Here is a 24,701-nt window from a genome sequence, read left to right as displayed (position 1 = left end):
GCTCGGGCTCATCCTTCATCCAGGACATGGTCAAAATGTACAGCCCGACCCGTCACCGCTGCTCACTGTCCTGGCTTTACAATAGTGGAACGGATTCCCCACTGAGTTCAGGACAGCAGGAACTTGTCATTTTTTCTGTTCAGAACATTTAGATCTGTTTGGATAACAGCCTGGAGTACAGAGAAAGAAACTGCTGAACTGAGGAGGTTGCCTGATCTTCACATGGTTAAATCCACTGGTTTTAATTGGCTTTGATAAAGGTTGAAGCTAAATGAATCAGTCTAGTTCATGCTCACTCTCCTCCAGAGCTCCAATCAGGCAAACTAAGTGAAAACACCTGCTGTGTGGCTTGTCCTTTAAAGGTAAGGTCACTCAAGTCTTCCAATCAATTAAACCACATTGCTATGACAAAGCATGGCTTTAAAAGTACGAGATAAATGACTGTGACTTTTCCAAATACAGAGCTTCAGTGTTTTTTGTCGGCTGATCGTGCACATCTGCAGCTCCAAGGTTGAACGAGGTGAGTTCAGAAATGCTGGTTCACTCTAGTCCTGTAAAGGTCGCTGTAAAAAGGTACTCTTGCTTCCTCATAATCAGAGTAGTCATTAAATGTTTCCTTGTTTCAGATGGAATTTGAGAGGTAAAATGTCTTGTTGCTCCTTCCCATTTGCAGCAACTGAAAACATTTGACTAATATTTGTTTATATTCAGTTGATTTCATGAAGCTGAACACAACACTGGAGCCTCAATCCAACAATCAAAACATGACTTTCTGTCCCCTACAGTGGGCTAACTAGCCTTAAGACAGGCTCGATGTTGTCCATCATATTGCCGGCTTGACTCCTCTCTACTCAGATTACTCAGATTAAGGTAGTTTATTAGTCTAGCTTGACTGTGTATGTGTTCTTTTTGACCTTTTTTTTTTTCAGTTAAATATATTGGGGTGGTGGGGTGGGGGGTCTGTCTTTCACTACATTTTAAATTCCCCGAAAATAAAAATGTTTCCCAAATACACACAAAAAAAAGGCCTGAAAATTTTCCCCCAACATAAAAAAAAAAACAATGTTTCATGCAAATACTCAAGAATTTCTCTTCAAATTATCCCACAAACTTCCCAAGAAACTCTCAAACATACAAACCTACCCCAAAATTTCCATGAAAACGCTTAAAAATTTCCGAGATTTATTCCCAAAACTGTCCATGAAATTCTTAAAGAATTCAAAGACAAATTCCCCAAAAATTCTAATCAAATTTTTTCCTAAAATGTCGAAGAGAATTACAGAAGAGTATTAAGGCCTCGGGGAAAAAAAAATTAAGACAACTTTTTTTTTTTTTTACTTGTGAGACAAAGTCAAAATTCTGAGATTAAAGTCAGAATTCTGAGGAAAAAAATCAGAATTTTGAGATTAAAGCCAGAAATCTGAGATTATATTCAGACTTCTAAGATCACAGTAAGAAACCTGAGATTAAAGCCGGAATTCTGTGAAAGTCAGAATTTTGTGGGGAAAAAAAATCATAATTCGGACTTTAATCTCGGAATTCTGACTTTTTTCTCAAAAGTAAAAAAAAAAAAAAAAAAAAAAAAAACATTGCATCTCAATTATTTTTTTCAATGTTCCTTATCCTCTTCCATAGAAAATGCCCCCAAATTTAAAGGAAAGTTCCCAAAATGTACAAATATATTCTCCATGATTCCCTGAAAACTCGCTCAAACATCCAAACAAATTTCTTGAAATTCCCATAAAATCCTACCACTATCAAAGGACATCCCCTCTCACCCCCAAATTCCCAAAATTAAAAAAAAATCCCAAGTTTCTTAGAGAATAGCTTAAAATGAAAAAGCATATTAAAAAAAATCCCTATAATTTCATGAAAATAATTAAAATACCCCAAGATATTTTTTTTAAACCTATGTTTTTTTAAAAAATTTTTTTAGCAAGTTCTCCCAGTGTTTCAAGTGACCAGATAAACTTCAGTGGACATTCCAGACAATTATCTTCAAAAATCTTAGAGCAGAAATATACAGGATCTTTGAAGGTTAGATATGTATCTGATGAGGTCACTGTGACAAAACGAAGGCCATTTGCAAAAACTGTCATGTCTTTTGTAATGGCCACATCTACGAGCACAGTCGGCTGAAAGTCACCAGTTAACACGTTCACCAATTTAACCAGTACACTGGGAGCGTTACGTCCATGTATGGAGAAAACATCTGTAGGAAGAAGTGCAGGCAGAGTGGTGTTTATTTTACATTCAGAATGAACATAACAGTAACCTCCTGAGGGTTGTCATGTTTGTAGTTTACATCTCACACATCTGGTAGTTTTACACAGCCTGTGCTCTCTCGTGTTCCCTCTAGTGGTGCAAACTAGTAACATAAGGGCGAGCAAATTTATAATAAGGCTTGAAAAGGTGAAATGGCAGGTGTATCTGTGTCCTGAAAAGCACTTTGAGCAGAAGGAAAGTCAAACCATTTTCCCATCTCCTGCCATTCAGTCTAGGCGCTTGTTTACACCCAGATGGGGAGGCTGCCACCCTGGAGAGCCTGCACTGCTCTTATCAATGAGAAAGGGCTCTGATTGGTGGATCAGCGGACCAATCAGAATGGCAAGAAATGGACAAAAATGATTACTTTCTTCTTCAGAGCACAATCCAAATGGAGTCAGAGCTAAGAAATTCTAAAAAAGCTTTGAAAACATGGATTAATGCTTGGCTTTTGTGCTCTGCAGAGTTGCTTTGACTCAATAAATAACCCCCACAGCTGCAGCTGCTGCAGCTCTATCTGCAGGTGACAGCATCACCATCCTCCAGCAGCATAAATAAATATATAAGAGGAATAATTCACAGTGTTGCTCGTGGCTGCTGTGGAGCTTGTATTAATTTAAACGCTGCAGTGAGGCTACAGAAAATTTGCAGGAGTGTGTTTGAATTTCAGACCTTGTTCAAGCGTCACTGTGAGGAGGGGTGGGGGGGGGCTGGGAGTCAACTTGTGATCGGTGGAGCGAGTCGGAGTCTGCAGCCTCTCTCTCTCTCTCTCTCTCTCTCTCTCTGCTCCAGTCATTGAGGAATCCGTTAACGCGGTTTCTCTCTAGTCTCTTCTGCGCGCTCGTGAAAACTTTACGCAAAGGCGCCAAAATAACCAAACAAATCCGCTAACATTTTGGATCTTTCACAAGGACTGACTGTCATTCCCACCCTTGTTGGTGCGTGACTCTCTGTGCGCTTCGAACCAAAATGCACCGCAGAGCGTGTCCTGTGCGTCCGCGCTTGCTCTCCAAGTGGCAGAAACCTTCTCTGCAGATGGACTGAACGCACTCTCCGTGTGTCTTTTCTCCGTCAGTTTGCTGCTGTGCGTGCCATCGCTCAGAAGATAAAAAAAAAAACAAGCTGGAGGTTCACTGGAAGGAGGACATGGACGCGCTGTGTGGCTGAAAAAGACGGAGGATGTAGCTGGAAAAGAGGAGCATCACAAACTGGAAGGACGCAGAAGGGACTATGTGATGTTTGAACCGGTAAGTGGACCTTTCTCTTGATCAAAGACGCCTTATCTTGGTGGCAAAGTGAGAATATTTGGTGCGCCGCTGCACCTCTGACGCGGATGGTCAGCGGAGGGAGGTCAGAGCTCGTGTTTTACTTAAATATGCAGAATAATATGGGTGAAAGTTGATCACAGTGGAGCTCCAGCCAACAAAGACGCATGGGGACATTGGGGTGAAACTGAAAGTTGAGGAATTTGGAGGTTTTTGGATAGTAAAGGGGAATGAGACGCACATTGGGGCTTGGATGCGCTTATACAGCAGCAGCAGCATGTATGTGCGAGTGTGCAACATGATCACACGGACGAGAGTGAGAAAATAAGCAGGATATGTCACAATTCTTATCGGCTGTTGTTAGATTTACAGGTGGAATGAAGCTGATGCGTCTTTGGCGATGCGTTTTTACGCAGCGCATCCTTCAAAACGCCACAGTTAGGCGATTTATCCTGGATTTAACTTAAGAATGTGGTTCATCTTTGCTTAATTGAATCCTTTTCTTGATCATTACTAATAACACGTGTTGTAAATTATGTTTGATTAGGGATGAGATCAAAAATTGGGCAGAAATGTTGAGGATTTGCGCAGTCGCTGTGGAACAAATGGCATGACTTAAAGTCTTAAGGATCGATTTATTGGCTTGTTAAGATGCTCTGGATGGCACAGAAGGCGGGTTCAGCTTTTGAATGCATGCTGGGTTTCATTTGGAGAGGGTGTGGCTGTTCGCGTGTCCATCCCTGCTCTGCTCTGTGTGGGCTTTAGCCGCAAATACCTGCACCAAACTGACAATTAATTCATCCGGCTGTGTGTTTGCGCGCGCCCCTACGTGTGAATGTTTGTTCACTCAACGTCTCCCTAATCCACCTGTCCTCAGGGAGGATTAAAGCGCCAGAGACATTTTTGGGACCTGCTCCTCTCCCCTCCCCTGCCTTTCAGCGGCACAATGCGCGAGACTAAACATTGATTCCTTCAGTTCCGCACAACGAGACGGAGCCACAAGTGAAACATTTGGTGGAGGCGTGTGTTCAGAGCGCATGGATGAGCCTGGAGTGCAGATATTTTTAGTATCCAAGGCTGGTTGGTCTCAGTGATGGGATGTCAAACTGTGACATGTGTCACATTGGGGGCTTTGTGGTGGAGCAATTAAGCAGAAACCGTTACTGTAACATGGCTGAAAGGAGGATTTTGGATACTTTAAAGACTTTGCAAGCACCAAAATATATTCATTTATCCCAGGATGTTCTACTCTGTTGCATCCCAGCATGCTTCACTCAATTTTTCCTGCATAAAGAACTGCAAGGGGCCTGCCTCAGGCATATTTTATACCGCCCCCAGCCCTCATCAAATCCTAACAAGTGTTTTCATTCAGATCACTGTTTTCAAGGGACAGCACTTTATCAGTTTGTTTTACTGACTGCAGCTACAGCCAACAGGAAGGGGGTGCTGTATCATAATCAGTCCAGCTACTTGAAGGTGCTGCCAAGAGGAAGAAAGTGACAGGAGAAAATGAAATGTTTCCTTTAACACTGATGTTTTTGTAACCACAAACAAAATCATAGATGTAAGAAGGGACTAGAGCTGACATCAGGCCCCAAGAATCGAGAAGGGGTCTGGCTGCAGATCACAAATCTCAGACACCGCTTTCGCAGACCGTTGCTAGGAGATGCTGCTTTGTTTGAAAATGCACACTAAAACTTTCAAAATAAAATAATAAACTTTTGGTAAAGCTGAGAGGGACCCAACTGTGCTCAAGATGGCTGACGTGGGCGTCGCTCTTCATCCAATCCATGCGGGAAGTCCCGAGTGGAAGTTTCTTCTCCGTGTTGGACTCAGCTGCCAGTGTTTGTCAGTCTTTTTCATGCCTAAGCCTAACCCTTGGTGCTTGGCTTACCCTGAACCTAACCGCTTGGGTTTTAATGCCTAAGCTTAACCTTAGACGTACAGACTTTCTGTTGAGACTTCCGGTATGGATTGATGTATGTCAGCCATCTTGTCTGCATCAAGGTACTCTTGGTAAAGTTGGGTTAAGGGTTCAGATGCCAAAAACCTGACCTGCAAAACCTGATTACAAAATCTTAAAAAAAAAAAGTAAACAGTCCACTTACAGGAAATAAAATTTGTCCTCAATGAAAAAAATCAAACCTAATAAGCTTATGTAGCTCAGTTATTTATTTAGCTACATAGATAGTATAGCCAGATAAAGCTCACAAAGCTCATAATATCTGTATGAACAAAACTAACGTAGCTACACAAGCTATGTATATACGTTAGCTTAAGTTGCGTTTACTAAAGCTTACGGAAGCTACATCGGCTAATATAGTAATGTAAACTATATAGCTAATGTAGGTATGCTAGCTTTAGCCAAAGCTAACGTAGCCACATAGGCTAAATAACTATGCAAGCTTTAGTAACACTTGCTAAAGCTCACATTACATACTTTGGCCAACATAGAAACGTTAAAGGGGACATATTTTACACTTTTAAGACAAGTTTGTATCATTCTCAGAGGTCCCCAAAACATGCCTGTGAAGTTTATTGCTGAAAAAACACTCCAGTATTGGATTTTTGCATGTCTAAAAGCCCGTGTTTCAGCCCTTCTCAGAATGAGCTGTTTCTGTGGCTTTAAATGGTAATTAGGTGTCTGACTCCGCCCCTGACCACACCCCTCTCAGGAAATGCAGCACTCCTGATGTTACAGACACTTTTGTCCAAAGTTTAGGACTTGACTGGGATTCAAACCATCAATTTCCCAGACCATAGTCAGCAGAGCTATCCAGCATCTCAGCTGGCAGCTGTGAGGATCAGTAGAGGAGGGCGGAGCTTTCCCCCAAGTGGGGGAGGGCCAACCAAACCTGGGGGCGGGTGCTTACGCCCCTTGTGAGGTCACTAGGTGTAAAATCTGAGAACGGCTTGTTTCAGCACACATTTTCTGAAAGGTGGAGAAAGAGAGGGGGAGAGGGAATGGCTTTTTCTGGTGCTTGAGGGGATTGTGGACAGACCAGGGGCACATATTTGTGTTAGAAAAGCGTGAAAAGTTATTTTTGCTTAATATGTTCCCTTTATATAGGTAGCTATTTGAGCTATGTTCACTTTAGCCAAAGCTAATTAAGCAAAGACAGCCATGTAATGTAGGATGAGTAGCTAACATTTTCTACATAGCTGACGAGGCTATGTTAGGTTCAGTTACATTTGTAGGGGGTGGATGTGGCAAATAAGCCCTGCCTAGGCTTCAGTAGAGGCAGGAAGTAAGGTTGCCAAAAGCTACGTAGGTATGTTAGCTTTAGCTATGTTTGCTCAAGTTCATGGTAGCTAAATTGGCTAATATAGTAATGTTAACTATGTAGCCAGTGTAGCTATGCTAGCCTTAGCCAAAACTAACATGGCTACATACACTACATAACTATGCAAGCTATAGCAATGTTTGCTCAAGCTGACATTAGCTACTTTGGCCTACATAGTAACATTAACTAGGTAGCTAGTGGAGATATGTTAGCTTTAGCCAGAGCTAATAAAGAAAAGGAGCTTCGTAAGGTAATCTGTGTAGCTAAAATTACCTACATAGCTTATGTAGCTATGTTAGCTTTAGCAATGTTTGCTCAAGCTGACATTAGCTACTTTGGCTTACATAGTAACATTAACTGGGTGACTAGTGGAGATGTGTTAGCTTTAGCCAGAGCTAATACAGAAAAGAGCCTTGTAAGGTAAACATTGTAGCTAAAATTACCTACATATGTTATGTAGCTATGTTAGCTTTAGCTTTGTTTGCTCAAGCTCAAGCTCATGTTGCTAAAGCTTAATAAGGTATATTGGCTTACGTAGCAACATTAACTATGTAGCTAGCACAGCTATGTTACCATCAGGCGTGAAGGAGGACTGACAAAACCTAGATGCTCTGGATGTCCTTGTATAGAATCAGTGGCATGAAGAAATAATCTTTTGAAGAGAGAAGGAGAAAGGAGAAAAAGTTGACACCTTTAAGGTGGCGTAAGGGGTGGATGTGGCAAGTAAGCACCACCAAGGGTACAGTCCAGGCACAAAGTAGGATTGCCACAAAACCCTACTCATGCAGGTCATGTCTCAAGAGATGACAAGGCCCAGAATGCCTAAATCTAATGTGCATGCCTGTATATGCTGCCCCCGTGGCTCATCAAGCATCATCAACATCCTGAGAAGTTGTATTGACAATGTTAAGTTTTGTATGTCGTAGCTTTCTGCTGTTAAATGATTAAGAAACTGCCACTTATCACTGGTCCCAGCACGTCATAAAGAAGGTGCTGCCATCTGCTGGTTCCCTATTTCTAAAGAAATCTAGGTATCTGGTTGATGACAACATAACATTTGAAGACATGGCATCAGACCCATCCAATCCGGTTTTTACCATCTAAAATATATATCTCAAAAACAAGACTGAGTTAGAATTTTAAGGGCACAGAGATGTTCTTATATACTTGTATATCCTCACACCTAGGTTATTGCTACAGCCATTTAATCTGTCTGAGGCTAAAAGACATCGACTGACCACAGTTGCTTCAGAACTCAGCAGCTCTCCAAAACTGGGAGATCTGAGGATATCACTCTTATTTTATCCTCTTTACGCTTTTAATGTTTCAATGCAATAGGGTCCTTTTAAAATATTGTCATATTGTTGCTCTTTTTGATTATGTAATACTGTGGACAAATACCAATGATGTAACAGACGCTTGAAGGGTTATCCCATTTTGTAGGGCATTATTTCCCGGAGGGTAAGTGGCAAAAATTAAAAATGGGATAAGCTGCTAAGTTATTTGATGTCAGAAATCTGTTCAGATTAGATTTTACCAAATGCAGTACAGACAGACTTGTCCCATATGAAGAGTTTAGAGTTAAAGTAAACAGGGCATTGAGGTTGTTGAGCAATCGCGCAGACATCAGTGTGCTCTGAATGTACAGTGCCTATAAAAAGTATTTAACCCCTTGGATGTTTAACCCTTTTATTAATTTTATAAATCATGCATGGTCAATAAAATTGAGCTGTTTAGGACAAAAAAAAAACTCTTTAATGAAGTGAAGACAGATTTCTACAAAGAAATGTCAATTAAGTAAAAATAAGTAATGTAAAATAAGTGACTGCATAAATATTCACCCCTTTGATATGTATCCCCACATCATGATGCTGCCACCAGCATACTTCATGGTGGGAAGGGTCTGTTTGTGGTGATGTGCAGTGTTTAATGTGAACCTAACATAGCATCTGGTCACATGGCAAAAAACTAATTGTATTGACAGTGATTGATTTATGAAATCAAGAATAGGGTGAAACATCTAAGGGGGTAAATACTTCTATTGGCTTTGTACATTCAGTGCACATGTGGTCGATTTCAAACTGTGGCTTGTGCCTAATGCATGGTATTTCTTGTTATCACGAAAAGGCACAATGAGTTGTCTAAAATATGATCTTATGAATACATTCAGACCTGGACTACATACATATGTGGAAAGATTCAATGAGATTGCATATCGCAAGGCTGAGTTACAGGCTGCTTCCTGTTTCTTGAAAAAATGTGCAAATTTGAAGGCTTCCTATGGCCACACCCTTTGAGATGTGTGCAAGATTTTTATAGTGTTTTATCAGTCACTTCTTCTCTCGCTGCCTACCAAAATTCAGCTTGATTGTGTTACGGCCTCTTAAAAATTATTCATTTAAACCGGGAAAAAAAATAAGGCTCGTATCAAAAGAGACCATAACATATATAAAAGGACACAGACAAATGGTTTGAGTTCCAAAATAATCCAAGCTTTATTTTAATAAACAGATCAATGAATTAATTTAAACATTAATCAAATCAATGAAATAAAAAGGGCTGCAGCCGCTGGCCAAAAAGAACAAAAGAGGGGTGGTGGACTGGCTAACCACCACCCCTAACTAAAACTACCTAGCCAAAAGAACTATTTAATCAAGAAAAGAACACAACGAGAAAACAGGACTACCGACAACTACAGCCAAACTAAAACAACAAAACCCAGCAATCTAAACATGCCTGGGGAGGAAGGAAAAGGAGAAACGGGAAACAAAACACTTGGTTAACCGAATGAATTAATACTAAACGAAAAAATAATTACTCAAATACCAAAGAAACAAACCTCCTCACGCGCTTCTCCATGAGAGTGTCACGGGTGCCTGGCCCAGCTCTGCTCTCTCTGCTCTGCTCTCCCTGCTCCTCTCCCCTGCCGCTCTAATACTCCCCCTCCTCCACCCTGAGTGCTAACAGCACACAGGTGTGCTGCAGCCCACAGGTAGGGGGAGGAGGGAGATCAGAGAGAGCAGGGAGAGAGGAAACATGCAGAGCCAGGCACACGTAACAGATTGGATGAATGGCCTTGGAAAAGTTCATCCTTAAAGGACAACCAGACATGGCAAAAGAACCCCACTAAAGTTTACACTTTGATTCAGAATGGGAGACTTCCTATAAGGATTTCACCATGATGATAAGAGACTTTTTGGTGCATCTTGGGACACTAAATGTATGTACTAAATTTCATTGCATTTGGTTAAATGGCCTTGAGGGGCTGAATTTTAAGCTCGGATTAGGGGTTGCTAAAGAGTCAATTCCCATCACCAGTGTCTGGAACCAATGAAATATCAAATGTTTCACCGGGCCCCATGCATGCTCAGAATTTCAAGACTTTTTGGATATGTTAAGGCCCCAAAATTTGCAACTGCCCATGATTAATACAGGCTGATGCCAAAATGGCACAACAACCCTCTTAGTACCCAACAGAATTAATATTAACATTTCTATAAGGTTGTTATTATGTTCAAACCCCAAATCCCCACTAAAACTTGCATCAGCCCTGACACTAAAAAAAATAATCTTATGGCTTTGCAGAGGGCTCTTGCCACCTTTTAAATAAAAAAAGGAATATTTCAGCTTTATTATGTAATTTGGTGGGCTAACAGCTTCAAAAAACCCTCTTGGACCCACACCTTAATTTCAGAAGTAAATCTGTATTTTGGATTATCATTGGATTTCCCTGTAAAAATATATTCAGTTAAGTCTTTATACAATGTAAACAGGAATAGTTGTAGATGTAAGATAATGGAGGTTTCACCTGAGCATCAGTTTTAGTCTGAAAATCTTGTTAACAGGCATTCAAGAAGCAAAATCTAAGAAATGTCTCCAGATGGAAATAGCCATGCCTTGTGCTCCTTTCTCCCTCTTCATCTCTGCATGTTTTCCTCGCTGCTACTCCATGTGTTCGCGGTCACACTCCTCGGAGCGAACACTTGATTCCCACTCATCATCAAAGCCTTATTCGCCCTCCAAATCCAGGTGTTCTCTCATTGGTATTCCCAACATGCCACTGACAGTTTCACCAAATATAGTTCCACTTTTTCAGATTTCTGCTCAGCATGCAATTTCATTCATCACCAATTTTCCATCATGATCCATGAAGCTGGAATCAATGAAAATCATCGGAATATGAAATGATTAAACTAGAATACCTCTTTGTCTTGCATCTTTATGTCGTCAGGTTTCCTACTCAGGTGAGTGGAAAAATCAACGCCAGGAAAATGGGTAACACTTTGAAGTCTTCTAGGGCAAATTAGAAAGGTTACAGGGACAGTATGGCCAAATATGCATATCTACATCTTTTGACTGCTAGAGTAAATCAGAGTTATTTGGTTTGTCTTTCTGCCTTTCTCTGTTTTTTCTCCCCAAATGAAAAAAAAAGTCCAAGGAGAATCTCTCTGCACAGGGAAGACAATAACTCTAGAGGATGAGACTGGAGAGCTGGAATGCAGAAGGGAAATAGATTTAGGGGGCAGGCCACCGTAACTCAGGGACAGAAACAAAATGTGATTGTGTGGTGGGTTTGTGAGGCTGCACGTGTGCACATGACTGCAGGCATTCATTCAGAGGATCCATGTGTATGTATCTCATCTTGCAAGGCTGTATGGAGAGGACAGTGTCTATCTTTCCGGCTGGCCTGTGTTCACGTCGGTAGCATCGGCCTGCGCCTGAGTGCATTTGCTTAAGCACACTGTCCAATACAGTAGGCAGTGGTATGCATATATGCAAATCCGGCAAGAAGAAGAAAGAAGAAGAGCCATGGTATGGCCACTCAAGTCGAGATTTGTTTATACTCCTTGCTGGCAATGGAGTTCATCCCAAAGGCTACAATGGAGGTTTTTAGACTGGAGAGGGCTGTGTCTCAATCAAAGGTTGCTGGTTATATCGCGTATTTCCATCCATACTTCCCTCTTCACATATTCCCCTCACAGTGAGAGACTTTCCCTCTATGTTCTTGTCCTTGTGGGTGAATACGTGACTTTTAGACCTTGGGAGAACCGCTGTTGTAGACACAGCTTGACCTTCTCTCTTAAGCCGTCTTTATTTATTCCTTCCACAGATTCCATTTCTGTGCAGCACCTTGAACGCCTTTGACCGTTGACAGCGTGCTCTTTTATCCCATTTGTATGATTCGCCATGTTTCACGTATATTTGTTCTGGCAGGCGCTTCGCCACACTGTGGAGTAAACACTTGGGTCTTAAGACGGCACTTTGTAATTTGCTTCAAGTACAGCCTTGTCTTTAGACAACTCTTATGGGTAATTGAAGGATTTTATGGCCCCAAACCCTTGTGAAACCATTTTATTTCTACAGTTATTCACAAGATAGAGATGGAAGAAAAAATGGTGTGACACTGTATGTACTGGGCCAACCTGGGCTTTGGAAATGTGCCTTCTTGACCAAGCACCCTTCTGTTTTGTGATAATTTTTCCTTGCAGAGGTATGCAACCGGAAAGTGATATTTCCAGATTATGGTAGAATTGTATCTCCTTTGCAGTATTATAAGTAGAGGACAGTGTAGGAATTCTATGACTCCAGAAGTTGTATAACGCTAAAGAACTGCACTGAATGGACCCTACATTACTTAATACTTCCTTTCAGCCCTCCACTTTTTACTGCCTTTATGAGGTACTTTGGAGGACGTGCATGTGTGGGTGAATGGGATGACTTTTTCTTTTAAGAAGAAGCACGGCAAGCTTCATTGTACTCTCTGTGGTGACAACAATACATCCTATTCTCTTCTAGTTTTGTTGCCAGCCTTTTTGACTGGGTGTAGTTATCCTTGGGAACCCTGCAGATAGGCGCTGAAAATGCGACACAAATATTCTCCTTGGTTTGGTTTGGATGGATTGTTTCACACATTGATTTCCATCTAGCTGAGGAAATTGGAAATCAAACAAACCTTCTGAAAATATGATATTGAAATAACATCACTGAGAACATAATTGCAATGTTTTTTTTTTAAGATCCCAATTGGGAAATTGATTCTACCAAGTTTGTGATGTTTGTTTGAATGTAACTGTTAAGACCTCTGAGCTGTGTCTGTAGTTTTACTCTTGCTGCTTTGGCTCCAATTAAAAGAGTTTTGGTTGTATTTTCATATATTTATGTCACCGAGACAGGCAGTGAGAGATTGGAGTGCAGTGAAATCTTCAGGGGGAACAGAAAGACACAACTGGGTTGCTTCACCATAATTGTAATTGAAATTAAAAGCACTCTTTAATAAGAGTGATAGTGCCTTTCCAGATGTGTAAGCTGCCCATGCCAAAGGCACCAGTGCAACCCCATACCATCAGAGATGCAGGCTTTTGAACTGTGGCATAACAAACTGGATGATTTCCTCTTTAGTCAGCCGGACATGACATCAGTGGTCTCCGAAGGAATTTAAATTTTTGAGTCATCTGACCACAGGACAGTTTTCCATTTTGCCTCAGTCCATTTTAAACAGGCTCTGTTTTTATTTACGTTTTACAGAGTGTCCCAACTTTTTTGAAATTACAGATAAAAATGTATATCGTCACTGCTTTCGCTCTAGTGACACTTCAGAAGTGCACAACTTAATGTTGTTCATCCATCAATGCGGAAACATACATTTTGTCTAATTTTTAACAAGCTCGCCAAAAAAACAGGAAGTAGTATGCTCTTGCTCAGGTTTGTGTTATCTATTTTACCATTGAAGAGCAGGGTTTTGTTCCTTCTTCTTCAGGTGGAAAAATAAACTGGATGGATACAGCTTCAGCAACGACCTGTCTTTCTTCTTATCCTTGGAAAAGCCTGAACACATCCCGCTCACCTGCTTGCATTGAAGTCATTGCTCCCATATGGATCAGATCTACTAACATCAGCTCTTCTCCACATTTCCCCAGAGGATGTTTGCTTCTTCATTTTATAGCACGAGCTGCACTGTGTTAATGTGTGCGCCCACGTCGATTGCGCCGTTTGATTCAGTCGTTCATTGGAAAAGGATATCATTTGGCTGAATTGCTTCAGTCGCTCCAGGCTTAGACCCACAAGATTAAAGTGACAATCGGTTATGTGAAACAACAACAGCCACTGCCTCAGCCGCCGCCTCCTCTCTGTGAACCTACGACCTGTTCGACCAGGGGGACTCGCTGATCACAGATTGGAGCTTTGACCTCTGGTGTTGGGTGACGGTAGACAGACCTCATCAAGTGTGAATCAACCCCTCTGGCTGCTGTTGATTTCCTCTCTTTAAATGAGAAAGAGAGATAAATGTAGAGGTTTCTTGAGTCTGATTATGTCTCTCTCTTGTGATGGTTTATATGTGTGTTTTTTGTTTGAATTGGGATTACCCATTTGAGGGAATACCTAACGTCATTTTTTTTTTTTTTTGCTGGAATTTTGTCACCTGCACGGCCAAAATATCTACCGTCTATTTTATTCAGAAGAGCCTTTGTAACTTTTACTGTCCCCACTAAGAAGAGTAAACCTTGTGAGAGTTTAATATCAGGAAATGTTTTGGTTAAACATTAGGCATCATTCTCTTGAAAAATTGGACACCTACATCGACTAAATGTTGATTTTTAATTAAATTTAAGATTGAAACCATCCAGGCACTCCAAAGTGGAGGAAGAATAACCAATTTATGAGCTGTAGTCATCTGTGCTTTTTAAATATTGATCAGTGAACATTTTTGTTATTCTTTTAGGAAATGGAAGCTACCCGTAGTGATTTAAAATTAAAGCTTTTTCTTTTAAAGTGAGAGTGGGCACTAGAATAGCTTTTTTGCAGTTAGAAGTAGACTTAAAGGATTAAGGTGAAGATATGAGACTAAAGAGGGTTTTTCTGGCACAGAATTAAAGTCTACATGTATAAATTAATGGTTTGATGGTTGAAAAATTCTCAATCCGTTAGTCAAAATGTTATCTAAGTAGCCCCTTTCACTGTAGGTGAAAGTGCTTTAACCTGTTTAGAACTACCTTTCTTTTTGGATCTTTGCCAAAAATAAATTCATTGACACTCAGTACCCCATGACAAAGTGAAAACAGAATTTCAGATTTTTTTTTTTTTTTTTTGCAAATTTATTGAAAATACAAAAAAGAAACGTTACATTGACAAGTATTCAGACCCTTTACTCTGTATGTAGTCGAAGCAACGTTGGCACCAAAAGCAGCCTCGAGTCTTTTGGAAAATGACCTAACAAGCTTTAAACATCTGGGTTGGGGGATTTTCTGCCATTCCTCTTTGCAAACCTTCTCAAACTCAGTCAGGTTGGACGGGGCCTATTGGTGGACAGCCATTTCCAGGTCTCTCCAGAGATGTTCGATAGAGTTCATGTCAGGGCTCTGGCTGGGCCACTCACTCTTGGCTTCCTTTGTGGCATTAGCCTTTATTTTGAAGGGACGGTGGATAGAGCGGTAAACCTGGGGAGAGAGTGTGGGGGAATGACATGCTGGAAAAGAGCCTCAGGTTGCAGTTTAACCTAGACAATAGCTTCTATACATGGGGAACGACTGAGCCACTAAGCTATCAGGGTCCTAACTCTTAGCAATTTTAGATGCTGACCCCCGTTTTGATGCACAACTATAAAGACTTAATCTCATGGCCCTTTGGAGTTCTAGGCCCTGGGCAACTGCCTATCGTTGCCTGATGGAACCACTTATGGGGTTTCCCAGTTCTTTGGCAGAAATATTTTCTGCATGATGCATTAATGTATTCATCCCACAAGCTTCAGGATTGTATCATTGATTTGCTGTTTTGACTCTCAGCCAACTTGGCACTCATTTGGATTTTCCTTTTTGCGATCCTTCCAGGGGTAGGTCTGCCTTGTAAATATTTTATAGCAATTTTTTATCCACACTTTGTGTACAACAATCTCCTCTACATACCTGGGACTTACAAAACTTGAACTCAGTCATAAACAAAGTAAAACAACATACAAAACACAGACTGGTTTCCAAATGGAGACACAAGAAATCCTTTTTAAAATACCAAGAAATTTAGGCAGATGTCCTTTCAAAAGAATTAAAATGTATTAAAACTCGACTAGCATGACTAAATAGTGGCTCATCTTCTTTTTGCCTTGAACCTTCTACTTCAAACTTTTCTTTTATTCCAAGTCACCCCGCACTCTTCAGTATGATCAGACTTGTTCACACTTGCGTCAGAGCAGCGCACTTAATTGATTCTGAATAACTGCTGCCGAGAATTCGTTAGTGATGCAAATAAAAGACTCAACACTGTGGAGACCTTCAGCTGCAGGAATGTGGCACTAAGCACGACCTACAGTACGTACAGTTTTGACTCATTTTATCTTTTTATCAAAGAGACTTTGAATAGCTTTATGCTTTTGAACCCTGGGATTTTAAAAGGTGTTTTTGTGGAATGAAACAGTACAACTGTTGCTGGAGAAGAAAAGAGAAAACCTGAGTTTAGGTGAAAGAGAGACAAGTGTCAGAAGGGATAAAATGATACTAATAACTAGGACTGCAATCAGGGCCCTTGCACCCTGGTCCATGTAGGTGTGTGTCATAACTGTGGATTGATGTATAACATCACTCAGTGGCATTTTGGCCATTGTTTGAATAACAGCAAATACATGTGTGTAATGGAGGACCAGGATTACACATGAGAGATTTGAATCAAAAAAAGCCTTAAGAGTTAGAAATTAAACATCAGATTTTGACTCTCTGCTACAGCTACAGACTTTGTTGAAAGCAATTTATTTTAATAAATTTTAATCTTTAATATGTCCACATTACGCTGACCAAAATTGGAGATGATTGAATGAAGCACCATGGAGTAGTTAATTCAAATATGAGACATTGCACATTCACGTGTTTGAATCTTAGCTCAAAATAGCTTCCTTCTTCAACATTGTTCTCCATGACTGTAATAGACTTTTTTGTAGGTCTTGCTGTGAGAAATTTCCCGACTAAAGAGTTATCAGTGTTTCACATCACCAGCTGGTGCTTTGGCTATGGTTGAATGATGGTACACACAAGTGTCTAAAAGAAGACCAGAATTACACATGTGAGATTTTAAGCAAATCAAGCATTATGATTTATAATCCCAACATTAGACTTTGATCCTCTGCTTAAGCCACACCCTTTTATGAAAGCAAATAATTTTATTAAATTTTTTATCTTGAATATGTCCAGATTACACTGACCAAATTTGGAGTTGATTGAGTGAACCAGCTTTAAGTAGTTCACTTAAATATGAGGCCTGCAAATTGGCTTTTTTGAAAATTAAGCTCAAAATAGCCGACTTCCTGGATATTTTTCTCAATCACCGTAATGGACTTTTTTTGTAGATCTTGACATGATAAATATTCCTATCAAAAGATACAAATATATCACATTTCTAGGTGGTTCTTTGACTGTTGTTGACTAATGGCACATACATGTGTCAAAGGGAAGACCAGGACTTCACACCTAAGATTTGAAGCAAATCAAGCACTATGAGTTAGAATTCAAACATTGAACTTTGACCCTCTACTTCAGCCACATCCTTTGATGAAATCAATTTACTTAAATACATTTTAATCTTGAATATGTCCACATTACACTGGCTAAATTTGGAGATGATTATATTTAACAGTTAGGAGGAGTTTGTTTAAGTACAAAGGATGTGAATCTGCTTTAGTTGGAACATTCTCAAGATGGCTGACATTCTGAATGTTTTTTTATGATCATAACAAACTTATTCATAGGTATTGACAAGATAAATATGCCTAACAGTTTTCCTGAATATAGGCTGAACCAATAAGAGGGGCTTGCATTTAAACCAACAACAGGAGCTTGAATCTTAGGGATCACCGTTGAGCCATTTTTTACACTAACGTGCAAAAATGTAGTCACTAGGGCTCTAATTAAATTCAGAATACAGGTCAAACAATCGAGAAAATGTGTGTAGCCCTGTGCATCGACCTTTTTTATGTGAACCAGATGTGTCACAGTTCTCAATCCAGCAATTAAACTCACAAGGTCAGCAGGTGCAGTTATAATCTATTATAATCCAGATTTACAGTCTCTATGCATGGATGTCAACACCCCAGTGATTTGACACAACCCAGTTTCCATTTGTTAATATTCAGCACAGCACCTTGAAACAGCCAATAGGGAACAAATGGAGGGTGTATGTATGTATGTTCTACCATCTGCTGCATTAAGACCCATGACAGACTGTATATCACAGTATATATGATTAATTATTGAATGCATAATGCATAATGATTATGCACAAGTGACATACATAGAAAGGTATTTACTAAATATACCCAACCAAGATAGCCTCCTGTATTCACATCATCATGTAGTCCACAGGTCCAGGTTTATGTCTAGAATTCACAATCACTCAAAGGCTTAATGTAATACATCAGCCTACTCATTGTCCTTGACCTGTCTTCAAAATTTGACACAATCTCCCACATCATCCTCCTCAACTGTCCACCACACGATCTAGGCATCAGTGGATCTCTCTTCTAGTTTCAACCCAACCTTTCAAACTGAAAAAGTTTTAACTATCAGCAATTCCTACTTTCTCAGTTCAAGTTAACCAAGGTGTGCCTCAAAGCTCCATGCTTGGACCCCTTCTCTCGATTATCTATATGCTTCTTCATGGTCAGATAAAGCCCAAAATTGTCTTAGTTTCCACTCCTGTGCTGATGATGCACCGCTCTACTGAAGCACAAACCAACCACTCACAGATACACTCTTAGTTATATCAGGTTGGATTAGACTGACGTGATGCTATTGCAAAAATGTAGAGTGTGCAACAAATATCTTCCTTTACTATCTATCCTTTACTGACCATCAGAAACGCTATCAGTATGATCCCGAACAATTATTGCATGCTGTCGTTTGGACTGTCATCACAACTGTGAAGTTCATAGGTCGTCGGTGATGCTAGCATACCTGCACTCTGAAAAAAGTACAGCAGAGAATATATGATCGTGGACTTGTTGCTATGTACCAAGAAGAGGACAATATGGACTTACCATCAGTTACAACCTGTCAAGAAAATTTGTCCAGTTAGTTAGCTGCTAACTTTGCTCTATTTAAACAGAAGATACCTGGTGAGGGAGCACAGATGGTCGAGTGGTTTAAGGTGCTACCCATGTTCGCGGGCAGCCCGGGGATCGAATCCTGCCTGCGGCTCTGTACCGCATGTCTCTCCTCCCTGTTTCCGAGTCTATCCACTGTCCTTCCTCTATCAAATAAGGCATGAAAAGACCTAAAAATAAATGTTAAAAAAATAATAATAATAAAGGGATAAAGATTAGGTTTGTGAAAATATAATGTCACTCTGGTAAATGAAGATACAAAGATAGGGAACAAACGCCATCCTATTGGTAGGTATTGGTTGGATAGTCCTATTGGGGTTGCAGCTGGAGCCCCATGCAGTCACTGGATTAGGTCTTGTTTGTAACAAAGTAAGCCTTTTGAAGAACCAAGCTTCAGGGTGCAAAGGATAGGCCCATTGTGGAAACTGGGGCTGGAGAAGGGCGGCCAAGGTCAAGCTCTCTTTTGACCAAGCCTTTTCACCCCTGATGATATGTCTTGAGACCGACAGAGGTTTTGGGGCTCTTTGGACATCCACAGCAGGACTTGTGGCAACCCCACTACCTGGGCCGTGCTTACTCTACACATCTACACCTTACACCACCCTAAAGGAGTGAACTTTTTTCAACAGATTTTCCCATGCCCCTTGTGAAATGCAAAGACATCCAGAGCTCAACCAGGTTGTACCAGCACTCTATGGTTCCCTCAGGTGGATTACTCACCACATCTACGCCTTACCTCAGCCTCAATTTTTGGCTGAAGCATGCCTAAAAGTTCTGCACAGTACTGTATGCACATGCCATCTAATTTTGAAGCATCTTACAGCATGATCTGGAGCGTAAAATCTTATTACATTGTTTGACAAAAATACTACAAATACCAGCAGAATATAAAGTTAAAACTTAATATTCTCTCTGAGTATAAAACGTATTAATATGCTGAATATATATTATCATATCTCTTATGCACCTTGGGAGTGGAATAACTCAATTATCTAAAACGACTGAGCAAACAACTTCAGTTCATTTAAATTCCAGTTTTAGCATGAGCTCTGCATTTTTATCCTTTATGGAACAGTGAATGAGCTTTGATGAAAAACACAAGATTCATGAGAGGAATTAATGTATTTCTAACAAAGCAAACTAGCAAAGTAGCAGTAATCAAAGACAAAAGAAAGCAAGTAACAAAAATACCAGTCAGAGTTAAGCAAAAATATGACGATGTTATATAAAGGTTGATTGATTTAAAATAGACTCTATGTTTCTGTATTCAGTCCAGCGTTCTTTAAACAAGATGTTCCAGTGTGACTTTCAAGACCAGAAATATTCATTATCAAGAATTTTTCAAATACACAATGTATTAAGCAAACTTTTACAGGATTGTTTACACTGGCGGGACTCACTATGTATTTGAAAAGGTTTTGCACTAGTGCTTAGTCCTGATAGGTTGCAGAAGTGCACACATTAAGTCCACATTAATGACAGCCGAGTGTTTGAAATTACACATAAGTTTTCTTTATCTAAGGAAATTAAAATATATAACTGCTTATACTACTGAAAAATGTGTAAGGAACATGCATTACTGGGATTAGCAGCATAGCTGAATATGTGAGTTGCATCCATTAAAAATTTGGCCCTATAGGAGGCATTATTATGTTTCATCAACTAGAGGGCACTTTACCAAATTATGTCTACTAAACAGACATCCTATAGGGCAAATGATATTGCTCCAGACTGGACACCATGGAGGGAACTTTATCTTTTTTTCTGCTAGTTGGGCACCCTGGCTGGCACATCATCATGTATTGTGCACTGGAAGGACACACTGGAGGGGATTTAATCATCAGATGGTATCCTATAGGACACTTTCTCATGTTTTGTCGACTGATAAGATACCTTTGACTGCAAGGGAGGGCACTTTATCATGTGTTGTTCATCAGACAGCACCCCATAGGATACTTTACTATGTTTCATCATCTAAAACGGCAACCTTAGAGGGCAGTTTCTGAAATACTGCTCAATGATAAGTCACATTGGAGGGCATTTTATAACATTTTATCAATTAGACAGCACCCTAGGACACTTTCTCATGTTTTGTCAATTGAAACGGCATCCTTGAGGCCACTTTATGAAGTGTTGTCCACTGCAAGGTCAAGGTAAGGACATCTTGGAAGAACAGTTTACCGCATTTAGTCTCCTGAAGGGGCATCTTAGAGGGCACTTTATCATGTCTTGCCCACTGAAAGGCACCTTTTGATGGCCCTCTCTCATGTTTGGTCCACTAGAACAGCACTTTTGAATGTAAATTTGTTGTGTTTTGTCCAGTGGAAGGGCACCTTAGAGGGCACTTTATCATGCTTTGTCTACTAAGTGGGCACCTTGAATGGCACTCTATCAAGTTTTTTTTCTACAGGGAAGGCACCTTTGAGGGCACTTTATCATGTGTTGTCCATCAGATGGTATCCTATTGGACACTTTCTCATGTTATGTCAACTGATAAGGTACCTTTGAGGCACTTTAACATGTTTTGTCCAATGGATGGGAGGGCACTTTATCATGTGTTGTTCATCAGACAGCACCCCATAGGATACTTTACTCAGCTTCATCGTCTAAAAAGGCATACTTGCTCAATGATAGGGCACCCTGTAAGGCACTTTATCCTGTTTTCTCTACTAAGTTAACACCCCGGATGGAACTTTTGTCAACTATTGTCAACTAGAAGGGCATCTTGGAGGGCACTTTATCAAGTGTTGTCAATTAGACATCCTCCTGTAGGAAACTTTCTCATGTTTTGTCCATTGAAAGGACATCCAGAGCACTTTGACTCATTTTTTTCTGCTGGATAGACATCCTATAGGGCAATTGATAACATATTGCTCACTGACAGGGCATCCTGGAGGACACTTTATCATGTATTGACCACTGGAAGGATATCTTCGGGAGTAGTTTATCATGTGTTGTCCATTAAAAAGCACCCTATGCAATACTTTCTCACATTTTTCCACTAAAAGGGTGTCCAAAAAGGCACTTTATCACATTTTGTCTGCTGGACAGGCATCCTATAGGGCACTTTACCATGCATTTGCCCATCACCAGGCACCTTGGGTGGCATTTTAGCAAGTGTGGTCCACTGGAAGCACACCCTGGAGGGAAATTTATCCCATTTGGTCCACTTGAAGGGCACCTTGGATGGCACTTTATCCTGTTTTGACTACTGATTGGGCACTGTGCTTTTTCATGTATTGCCCAATAGAAGAGCACTCCTTCTACTGTCATGTTTTGTCCACTGGAAAGACACCCTGGATGGTACTTTATCACGTTTTATCTACTAAGAGTGGGCACCTTGGAGAGTACTCCATCGACGATCACACCCTGCACCCTAGGAGTCTTCCATTGGCACCTTTGCAAACAACTTTGGTGGTGAAGAACTCAAACTGACGCATCTTTTTGAGAGTAAACATTTTCAGATCTCGTACTGCAGGAGTAGGGCATAGGGCAGGAGTCCTTTACATTCTCTTTCTTTAATAAATGAAAATAAAGGGCACCAGTTTAGTTTGGTTGCCCATAAACAGAGGCAATAGCCCTCAACACACTGGTCATGTGATTGATTCTCGGTCTTGGTGAGATTTGATGCATGACTTTCTCTATTCTCTCTTCCCATATTTCCTGTCTCTCTTTGGCTTTCCTGTCAGAAAAAAAGGCAAAAAAGAAAAACTCGAATAGTCTTATTTATGAAATTTATAATAAATAGATAAATGAAAGCCACTTAAGAACAACTGTTCATATTAGAAAAGGAGACGCCACTTCACAGGACACTTAAACCAGCCTTAATTAAAAGGGGATCCTTTAATATTTCCTGGCCAACTGCTAATATTTTCAGCTCCTCCCTGCAATAATTCACCAGAGAAATATATGTTTTCTTGGGAAAATGGTTTACATGAGGGGGAATGCTGTTACACCAGTATTATTTCTTGTTAACTGTGCTGACTAGGCTAGAATCTGGGGTGACACTCTCCTACACTGTTGAGTTACAGCTCCCTGCAGAGTCCTTTTGAAATCACATGTAAGTGTGGTAAAGTATGAATACCTTATGGCTCACTATAAATTTGTCTGACTGTGTTCCTCTATATGTCCACCTTTCAGACTGCAGATACATTACAGTGTCCTTCATGTTTGATCCCTTTTCAGTCCTCCTCTCGCATGTGTGGAACACAGACTGGCAGCTAAGGAAGTGAGACGGATGTGAGAAGTGGAAGGAAAGTGGACCTAATGTGTGCTTCCTGTTCAGGTTAAAGGTGTGAGACAAGGCCATCAATAAATCTGATGACATAATGGCCACTTATGACTTAAGTGTGTGTTTAGATAAGAGCTGTAGCTATAAAAAGCTAAGACACAAGTGCTGGGGCACATCAGGGATTGAGGAAGGTGCTGTGTGTGAGGGTGTGTGATGAAGGTGATTGATGTGTGTGTGTGATGAATATGTAACATGAAGTTACACAACTGGATGATAAAGCATATTCCATAACATCCTCATGTAACCGCTGACTTGTTGTAGGATATTTAAAACCTGACACCACATCCTGACAGTGCAAGTCCATGAAAAGAAGTTAAAGATGAGCTCTATGGTAGTCAAGGGTAGTGACACTTTCCTGTTTCTGGTGTGCACCATCCATCCATCCATCCATCCATCCATCCATCCATCCATCCATCCATCCATCCATCCATCCATCCATGCAGCCATCCATCCATTGATCCATCCATTGATCCATCCACCCATCCATCCATCAAATAGTTTGAGTATTCTTGACCACCTTTGGGGGTGTTTTCTGTCTTGATATCCTGACCTCCAGCCATACGTAAGGTTTTTCTAGGTACTATGCCAGCCTCTTGGTGATGGCGTTCCCTCCTTCTCTGCAGCCTTTCCTGTGTTTCTGCGTCCTAAGGTATGTACGTCACAGGTCGTACATACCTTAGGTATGGGAGCCGTCTCTCTGATGGATGTTTTTATCCTTGGCAGTGACTCTGACGGTCCCTCCTACTGCTGTGTTTATAGTCTCAAGGTTCTGGACTCAAGCCAAGGCCAAACAACATGTTTTAGCTGGATTACAGCCTGGCCTGATAGTTGTATGGTTTTGGAAATGTTAAGAATATAAACTGCACCATCCATCCATCCATCCATCTATCTGTCCATGTTATTCCATTCATCCATCTATCCATGAATTCATCCATCCATCCATCATCCATCCATCCATCCATCCATCCATCATCCATCCATGCATCTATCCACCCATCCATCCATCATCCATCCATCCATCCATGAATGCGTTTATCCATCCATCATCCATCCATCCATCCATCAATCATCCATCCATTCATCCATCTATCCATCCATCCATGTATTATTCATCCATGCATCTATCCACCCATCCACCCATCCATCCATCATCCATGCACCATTTATCCATGAATGCATCTATCCATCTATCCATCATCCATAAATCCATGAATGCACCTTTCCACCCATCCATCTATCCTTTGACCATTTATCCATGTATCCATCTATTCATCCATCCATCCATCCATCCATGAAGTCATCCATCCATTCATCAATCCATCCAGTCATCCAACCAACCATATATCCAATTATCCTTGCATTGGTTATTTTAACTATCTATCCATACATGCTGCTGTCTACTAAACAGTGTACCAGCGCTTTCATGACTTTTGCATCTCAGTTGTTATTCCACCCCCCCCACCCCACCCCCTCAAGTCTCGAAGTGAAATAAATGTTCTCAATTATTGCAATTTCTA

General features: G+C 40.6%; 1 protein-coding gene across 4 annotated transcripts in view; it reads left to right on the top strand.

Annotated features, from left to right (window-relative positions):
- The first annotated feature begins 418 nt into the window (after positions 1–418).
- htr2cl1 (5-hydroxytryptamine (serotonin) receptor 2C, G protein-coupled-like 1) overlaps positions 419–24,701 on the top strand; it is a 247,858-nt gene continuing 223,575 nt past the window's right edge. For 3 of the 4 annotated variants that reach the window (XM_041778690.1, XM_041778689.1, XM_041778686.1), the window contains exon 1: positions 3,087–3,512. The gene's annotated coding sequence lies outside the window, so the exon portion shown is untranslated. Of the gene's footprint in view, positions 521–3,086; positions 3,513–24,701 lie in introns of those variants that run through there. The other variant, XM_041778688.1, reaches the window with a different exon arrangement.

Source organism: Cheilinus undulatus, linkage group 22 (genome assembly GCF_018320785.1).
Source record: "Cheilinus undulatus linkage group 22, ASM1832078v1, whole genome shotgun sequence".
NCBI lineage: Eukaryota > Metazoa > Chordata > Actinopteri > Labriformes > Labridae > Cheilinus > Cheilinus undulatus.
Note: the sequence above shows the minus strand (reverse complement) of the source record. Positions and strands in the feature narration are given on the sequence as shown.